This window comes from Falco punctatus, assembly GCF_963210335.1.
Source record: "Falco punctatus genome assembly, chromosome: 2".
In the NCBI taxonomy this organism is placed as follows: Eukaryota; Metazoa; Chordata; class Aves; order Falconiformes; family Falconidae; genus Falco; species Falco punctatus.
In genome coordinates, this window is record NC_137581.1 from 100,321,586 (window position 1) to 100,331,270 (window position 9,685).

Here is a 9,685-nt window from a genome sequence, read left to right on the forward strand (position 1 = left end):
AGTCCAGAGTATGGGAAGAGAATTGGAATGGTATATCTTACTTTAGCAGAACTTTTTGCATAGTCACACAGGATGTTCTCATGTCCAAACCGAAGAAATGTGATTTATTTATTATAAAGTGGGAGAACAGGTGTTTTCAAAACAGTTAAAGAGAAGCTTGGTGAACTGGTTGTCAATTAACAGGACATATCAACTGAATCCAGTTTAGACCTGGTACCATTTCCACATTTTCATTAATGGTTATCAGGTATAGAGAAGACACTGAAAATGTCAGTATGGAAAAGACACAGAGAAAAAACTGAAAGAGATTAAAGCACACAGGGCCAAATTGCAATTCAGACTGATATTTCTAGATTGGTGAAATGAGTGGAAATTTAAAAAAAAATATTCAGTACATACAAATGCAAGAACTATATTCAAAAGGAAGAAACTGACTACGCATGCAGCAAGTAATTAGTGAAGAAGGACTTGGAGTAACTTAACAACATGATGCCATTTTAAACTGAACATCATCACTTTGACATCTATTCACAAGGACTGTGTGAAGCAACATAATGGAAATACCATGGATAATTACTCTCTTTGCAGCCAGGCCCAAACACAAAGAAATTAGAAAGGATGCAAGAAGGTGCTTTAGGGAAGATAATCTATAAGAATAAGTTTAAATTTGGGGTTGTCTGCCTAAGAAAAAAAGGCCAAATATTAAAAAAACCCAGTTAATCTAACGTGTAGGAAGTCCTTACAGAGGCAGTAGTCAGTTGTTTTTCAGGTAGGTTAGTGTGAGAAATAATAGTGTAACTTACTCCAAGCAAGCTCTAGGCTAGATACTAAGAAAACTTTGTAACTGTAAGAACAGTTGAACAATGTATTATGTTTTCCTTGAGAACCTTTTCAAATTGCCATCTTTGGAGAAAGTTCAAAACAGTTTTTGGAAGAAGGGTTCACCGGAGTCAAGAAGACGCTCAATATGAGTTATGCATCTTCCTCAACTTTATTAGTTTCTAACACTACTTATATAGAACCGATACACATGCATATTCGTAAAGCAGAAATATAATTGCTTAGTAGTGTCTAAACGCACGCGGTTCTCACACCCCTAATTATCATGACTAAAATAAGCATTCTATCCATGTAGCTAATTGTGTTGCTGTGCTTCAGCCTTGTAGTTTGTTACTCCCTATTTTCCTATACCGGTCCCTATCTTTCTTGGCCCTGCACCTGCTTTCCCAGCAGCTGCAGCTTGTTACAGCCACAGCCTGTTGGCACAACATAATTACTTGGTCTCAGGATTCAAGAATAGCTCAAGGCTACCTTTCTTGTTAACTTCATCACAGCAACTTCAGTACAATTCTGATTACAGGCCTATTTTAATACCAGGCCTGGATTGTGCAGATCTTCAGAGATTCTAAAGCCATGCTTCTGCAGCCATTCTTCTGCAACAGTTTGGTCTGATAACCGGTCACAGGTTGTCAAGATCCTTGTCTAAGAAATTGACAAATCTTGAGGTTCCCTCAACATCTACATTCCTATATTCCCTAGATTTTCCAAGGACTATGGTAAATGTTAATTCTATACACCAGTAATAGAAAGATTTGTTTGCTACTTTAAATCTATGCTTGTGATTTTTATCTACATCATCTTCATGATAATCTGAACTCCAATTCTTAACTGTTTATTACATGACAGATATGGACACCTGAAAATTATAGACACATGACAAATATGTCCACTGTGACCACATCTTTATGGTGGAAAATTCATGGAGGGATTTCTAGAAGCAGCTATGTCACAGATCCCTTTATTATTTAAGGAGTGTAATTTACAAAGGCATCTCACACCAGACCATTCACAGAGTTGCACAGAGCAGCAATAAAAACTGCAAGGAGTTTAGGTATTTATTTTACCCAACCTGGGTTTTGTTTTTCCATATGTTTTCAAATAAGTATTCACCCTCTTTCAATGTAGCCAGCTAGTATGAAAATATCCTAAAAGCTGTACAAACACATGTATAGCTTGTACTCTCATTCCCTTTATTTTATTGTCTGCAACTTGAATTTTGAATGATGAAATACAGTGTAAGTCTTCACAGAGAACAATTAACACTCCATTAATCATCCCTTAAACATGTTTCCTGAAAATTATAAACAATAAGACAGAAGCCATTGCACACAGTGGGGAAACGCATGAAGTAGATCTTGGAGGATTATCATCTTGTGGTAGAAATAGGGGCTTGTTGGATCTGTTGCCATTTCTTGATATGTAAATCTGAAGGTTGGTTTGTGTGCCCTAAAGATTTGTGTAATTTTTGCAGCTATTCTTGTTGGCCTAACAAAAGGTATTATATTTCTCTGAAAAAATTTTCTTGCTGATTCAGTCCAGTAATGCCAGCACTGAACAGTTAGCATGGATGTTAGTAACTTTGGTAAATATCTGGGTTAGAATCTCATCTGCCATAAATTGGCTAAGTCTGGCCAAAGAGCCACCCAAAATATTCACCCATTCTGTGAGCATCCCCACCTCTTCTTTTGGAGGGAAGTTGAGTTTCATAGGTGATGTAAGAGCAAGAGAAAGAGAGTGCAAGCAATAGAAAGCATGGCAGTAACTGAGGATGTTCCTGTTTTTCAAGAGTCTTTTGCACATGGGAAGTTCTGACTCTCTACTTTTTATTTTGAATAAACAATCTTTTCCTTGCCTGGGAGGTAGACATCTCATGTTTCTTTCCTTCCCATAGGCAAGACCCACTGTTACTCTTCATATAGTGAGTGATGCACCTGACACCTGGGGTTAGTGCGACAGGGAAGATGCTATGACACTGGATGGCAGCTGTGTAGCACCTACTAAGCACTTCTTTGAATGTGGGGCCTCCATAAAGGGAAATGCACGTTGGCAGCAGTACTGTGCTATGGCTTCTTCCCTACTCCGTGACCCCATTTGTCAAGCACAGCTGGCCATAATATCAAAGAATTCACAGACTGGCCAGATCTGATGTGCCAGACCACTGAGTGGGAAAGAGGCATTAATACATGATGTCTCCCAGCTGCCAGGGACTGGAGATGGCAGCCAGTAGTGCAGGTCTTGATAGGTGTGGGAGTGGAATGTCATGAGATGGATAGTCAGATTATAAAATGAAAAGAATAAATGGTGCTGTCAATTACCTCCTGTGGTGCTCTGTATCACTCAAAGCATACCTGACATCATATGCATGTTCCATAACCCCTGAATTAACAACACATGCATGGGCTTCACCGTTACCTTTACTCCTAGCATCAAAAAATCATTAAGGATCTGACTGAAAACTAGATTTTTTTTCCTTGTTTCTACCACAGATGGTCAATGGTATACTCATCAACTAAGAGCTGCTCTGTACTTTTCTGGAATGTTACAATTCCAGCTTCTCTGGAATGTTACAATAACAAACCAAATGAGCAACATTTTCATAAACTCCTGTATACCAACCTGGGGAAAGAGAACTAGTAATTAAGGATGACAAATGCATGCACTTCCTGTAGAGCTAGCATGCAAACTTCCCACTGAAATCCATAGGAAAGTGCTTGGACTCAAAATTGTCTATAAAAAGAAATCCTTAACAGTTTCCTAACTGAATCATCATTTTTGATAAAGTGGGCCTTGGAACTGTTAAGGAAATTGAAAACCTGAATATTTTGAAAGCAAAGGAAAAATATGGCAATTGGGACTCGGATATTTCATACAAGGGACATTTCTTGTGTAAAATGGAGGTTAACATTTAATAGTATTCTTTTAGAAAGCTAATACCTTGTTGAAGTCTCTTCACACTGTGCAGGACAGATACTACCCTGTTCATTTGTTTGTATAAATCCTGCTGGTCTCTTCCTTAAAATCTGAATAGAAGTCTTACTAGGCAGTCATAGTGGCAGTATTACTGTGCCATTATTACAGCATCCATGGAAGGTGTGTTTACATAAATAAATATACATATTTATGAAAAAAATGTAACAAGCATCATAATATATTCTTAGTAAAGTATTGTAACCAGCAACATTGACATAATTAAAATATATTTCCAGTCATCTTTAGGTCTCACATCTGTAACTCAATATGGTGTGTGCGTGAAGAAGATTGCTTACAGTGTAGTCAGGCAAGGTGGGTTGAGCTGATCTATTACTAGATTGCTGCTACAAAAATAAACCCATGCTCTGCTTTCCCTGTTCCAGCAGTAAATTTCCCCTAGATCCCTTTACACCAGCTTTTTTGTTAATATAGGCTCCCTCTCAGCCAGTTCAACTCATTAATTTCCTAAAAAACTAATGGTGGGATGGGGGGGTGGGGAGGGGCTTGGAGATTGTGGAGTATATAGTTTTCTGCCTGGTTAGTGAGCTGAACTGGCTCATCCAGGTTACTAGTGGAAGGCCCACAAGCAAGAAAGCAAATATGCAGTGATTTGCAGTGAAGGGAAGCAGCAGCATCCCTTCCAACAGCAGTAAACTGTTATGCTTGCCCTGACATTTCATCTGACTTTGCCCTATGAGTAACTAGGAAAAAAAATCTCTTAGAATATATTGAAATTTTTGTATTATACCTAAACTAGTCAATATCTATGTCTTTCCACAGTCTTCTGAATGCTTTCCTGAAGCATATGTAAGTGTATATTTCTAACTGTATGTGGTGATGCTGACCAGAAGACCACTGTAGATGGAGGAGTCACTGACCCACGTCACAGCTACCCCTGGCAGGTGCAGGCTCATGCAACACTCTGCTGCACATACAGTGTGGCCTTCAGACCCATCTTGTGCTGCTCACATCCCTCCACTGTAGGATAAATTTGGCCAGTAACTGTAACAGAGGAGCCTGCAGGCAGCTCCCACTCAATACCAGTGACTATGCCACCTCCATGGCCTTGCCTTTACCTGACAGTGCAGCAACAAGTTCACACATGCATATCTTCTTTGTTTGACAGTAGCAATGATGACTAGAGTTGTTTTCTTCTAAAAAAATAGTTCTGCATCCTGATTAGAGGCCCATTTGGTACTGCATGACTCCAGGTTTCCAGCACCTGAAGGGAAGCAAGGTTATCTATACCACCCTTTCCTTCTTTATAGTGCTAGCTCTAATAAATGCCATTGTAAGGTATACTTTACAGAGTGCCTTTCTCACTGCAAAGCACAGTGTATTTATTCCTCTTGATAACATGAAAGCTGTACAGTCTAATAATCATTCTAGTGAAGAAGAGTTACCTTTATAAAAGACAGATTTGGTAAGAAAAAGAATAATCAGGCAAATTCTCTTTTACAATGGTTTTCATTGTTTTTCACAAACCATGACTTAATTGCACATTCTCTAGACTATAAAGGAGGAACTCTCTGAACCAAATTGGTAGCAGCTTTCCAAGGCCAGAGGAATTTATGCTGATTTTTCCCTGTATTCTGGATGACTTGAAGACACTTGCCCTCAAACAGACCACATCCCAGCATTTCTCATAACCTTGCACAGCAAAAGAAACATTTATCTATACCCTAGTCACCTCAGCATACTGAACACACAATTATGCTTAATAATGGCCATGAAGCTAACAATAATAAGAAAAACAAGTGTCTCAAGAAAATTCCTTTTCCCCTCATTAATGAACATTTTGCGTACCCTGGGAAGCACTGTAAGACACACACTTAAAACAAAGGTCTGTGTGGCCCCATGAACTTATGCTGTGTGTCATGCTGTTTCGTTAATCATAGTGTTTTGACTCATATAAATGGTTTCTTGCTGTGTCAAGAGAAAGCCATGTAAAGGGTTAAATGGAGAGGAGACATAAGTCTTTAGATACATGACCCCACAACATTAAAATTATGTGCAATAAAAGGCTTGGGGGACTGAGTTTTGAGTTTTCTTTATTGTGAACTTTTTTGGTATTTCAGACTTCATTTTGAATGTATTTCAGCTATGGGGTGCCAAGCCTTTAAAACAAAATGTATCCCGTTAATGGTTTCCTCTTACAGCTTTCAGTTCCATTCTTAAACTGCTGGACAACGTTTAAGAGTTTTCAGCTTATGCAGCTCAACTTTTAGAAAAGTACAATTATTAGGATAAAAATAGTCCTAGTGATTCATGCAACATGTCAGCGAATCTGAGGGAGATTCCTAGCTCATAAAAAGCAAAACAAATAAGAAACAGGCTCTTTTTTGCATAATCACACACAGCAAATGCTGAAAGGCTTAATATTTGTTAGTTAAGGGGGTCAAAAGACTTTTTTTTTTTTTCCCTGTCTGATTAACCTCACATAAAACAAGGGTAATACATGTATACATAACATACAAAAGTTTAAGAAGCAAAACTACTTGATCATGGGAGACTTAGTTAGCAAAGACTGTCTTGAGCCCTTCCTCATTAGAGATTTCTTCATCTTGGCTGATGTAACCTGTCAGCCAAATTCAATTACTGAAGACCAGAACTGTGCTTCCTGACACTGTATGGTTTTCCACCAAACTGAGGAAAACAAAAATCAGCAGTAATTAGAGATGTCAGACAATCTCTGAAAGCAAAATATAGCTGAGAATAATTTCTTACACTCAGTCATACTGCTTTTGCCACCCTTGCTACTAGCTTTCTGTAAAATTCAGTTGAAGTTGATAAACCTACATCTGCAGCAAGGTATTACTAAATATAGACAGAAATGTGATAATCTGGTTCTGGGTATGGGAGAACAAAATGGCTAAGGTCTATTTCCCATTCAGCAAGAACCAAATGGATTGTGCCATCCCCATTGTTATAGCTGTTCTCTAAGTGCCCTTGGGAAAAAAAAAAAAAAAAAAAAAAAAAAAAAGGAGGAGGTAAGAAGCTGTTGCTTATGGCCATATTCTAATAACCTGGGTCATAGTGACTTACTCCCAAAGTAATCCTATGTCATGCTATTCAGCATGGCTGTCTGTATCATAATCTGCTTTCAATCTTCATCCAGATAGAAGCCTCAGGACTAAACCGTTACATCAAGTTAGTTATAAATCAAAGATAGCATTCTACACATATCCATTTTCTCCAAAAGTGCAGATCCTGATATGTGTGCATGTGTTTGTATGACTCTCTCTCTTTAGATAGGTATGTATGTGTGTGTGTGTCTTTTTGCATGTGTATACTTTCTGTGGTTTTACACATATATTCTCTTTGTGTATATACGTATGTATAGATGTGCATACATACATTTTTGTTTACACTCTGCCCTTATCTTGTGGAGTAATGAAGAGGATAAATTGTAAAGACACAATGATTAAAATACAGTTTGTCCAGATTTATTTGCCCTGATAAGAAAAAAAATATTCTTTTCCTTGACTGAAAAGCATGAAGTACTGTACAGTCCTACAGAATGAAATCTCAGATTTGAGGAAGACCAGCCAGTGTTCCAAACTGTTAGAATACCACACTTGCCTTAGGCTAGTGGAAGGAGCATTTTTTGTTATTTTGGAAGTACCTAGATAGTCCATGTCACTCAGGGGCTCAGTTATTGTTTTTTCTCGTAAAGGAGTATCTTCCAGTACATCTTTGAATTTCCCCTCTTTATCCCTCTCAGCCAGCATGAGATGCTTTGGAAATTAATGACCCAGCTGCAGATGCTACAGTGAAACAGTAAATTTTGCAATGTTTTTATCATGTCAGGAAAACTCTCAGCTCTGGAAGTCTTTTATCTTATATTCTGCCAGCATGATCCAGAGAAGAGACTAGCAGTAGCTAGCAGTAACTAGCATCTGATAATGTTACTTGAATGAGATTTACACCCTACAGAAAGAAAATAGATATTTTTTTTCTTAAATCCATCTTGATTTTCCTTGGCTTACTAATGATAGAAATGAGCTGGGGAGGATCACACTGTACATTTGAAAATACATATTTTAAAAGGGCATTGATGAAGTTTTCAATTGTTTTCTTGGTCTTGCCATTTTTCTCTTAGAAATGTAAAGCTTCGCATTTTCCAGACTGCCAAAATCTGTATCTAACACAGCAAGGGAGAAACAGTGTCTGTTCTCAGGCATGCATGGCTGGTGGTGGATATTTATACAGCACTTCCTACCTTTCCCTCTATTTTTTACTAATCTGCAAGACATGCTGAGAAAGATAATAAGCAAGATTACAAGATACAACAGGCAAGACATGCAGAAGTCATCAAAAGAATTATTGCTGTTGCAACAGGCTGATGAGAATAGAGGCAAGTGAATAAATACTGCTTTGTTTTGTGTTGGTGTAATCCTATTGACTTTGGTGATATTACACAGCTGAAAATTAGGAAAGATTTTAGCCTGTGGTCTCATTTGACACATAGACATAGTACACTCAAACCTTGACAATGACTATTCGGTGAAGAAAAGTTAAGAGGATGCAGATATAAGGTAGCAAATTCTTTTTTTTGGAGGTTACTTTATTAGTATTAGTATTAGTATTGGTATTAGTATGGCATCAAGAATATTCTAGGTTTTAGTTCAGGAAACATATAAAACATTCATTATGTTTGGCACATATTTTCAAATCACAGGACAGTAGCTAGCAGATCTTTGTGTAAGAATAGTACATGAAAAACAAGCACTGAAAATGTTGGAAAGAATTATAAGAAAAACATAACTGAACATACAAAGTGAGTAAGAATAGCACCAGAAACCACTGGATTGTTTAAGTCAAGTTAAATTTTGGAAGATTTATTTGCACAGTAGTTCAAATGTGAACTGCCTAAACTGCCTGAACTTGTTTGTGTCTGATTATTTTATTTCATGTGTCTATTAAATTAGAATAACACTCAGACACTGAGTCTTATTTCTACATTAGCTTCATAAAGTCTCTGAAAGGGTTTAAGTATGAAACCATTAACTAAGTGATCCAGCAACTCCAGCCTTTGCATTTTGGGACGGGCAGGGGTATGGGATTGTGTTATAGGCATAGCAAACAGTAATGTCCAAATTAAGATTTCCTAAGTCAGTGCAAACATTGAAAGCCTCAGTTTGCAGATATTTATAATTTCACTAAACTAATTGTTTGGATTGAAATTTTCCATGCTTGTCCTTTGCTTCTGATTCATGATTTATGTTTTTATTTTGTTTCTTCGTAATTCTTAAAAGTTATTGCTGAAAATGGCTCAGTTTTTTCCAAAAACAAAATTAAGGAAAAAAGATCTGCCAATATTGCAATCATTTTCCAACTATTTCATTGAAGCATTTGGTGAAGACCATGATGTTTGGAAGAACATAATTCTAGGATTCTAGGATCAAAGAGGGGAGGGATGTGTGTTCTGTTTTATATCCCAGTCTCAGTTGGCTCCTTCTTCCCCCAAGTGATGTGCGTAAGGGTAGAACAACACACTGGATAATATGACTCCCACCATGAAAATGCTGCGAACTAAATTCTCGGTGCTGCTCCCACATCCTGTAAGGATTCCAGATTCCAACTTGTGGAACAAGAACCTAAGATTAAGTTGCCACACGTTTGGCATGAACTTAGATGTTCAGCATCTTTCAGAATAGGCTAGGCTTCTTCACTGTGCCCAAATAAACCTCAAGTCAAATTTAATAATGATTTGATTTGCTTACGAAGTATTGCAAACTTTGAAAATGCTGAACTAGATTATAAGAAAAGGAAAAAATACCCAAACAACAACAAAAAAACCCCCACCAAAACATCCACATGGGAAATCAAGATGAATCCATGATACCAAAGGAATGTATTTTTAAAATTACTT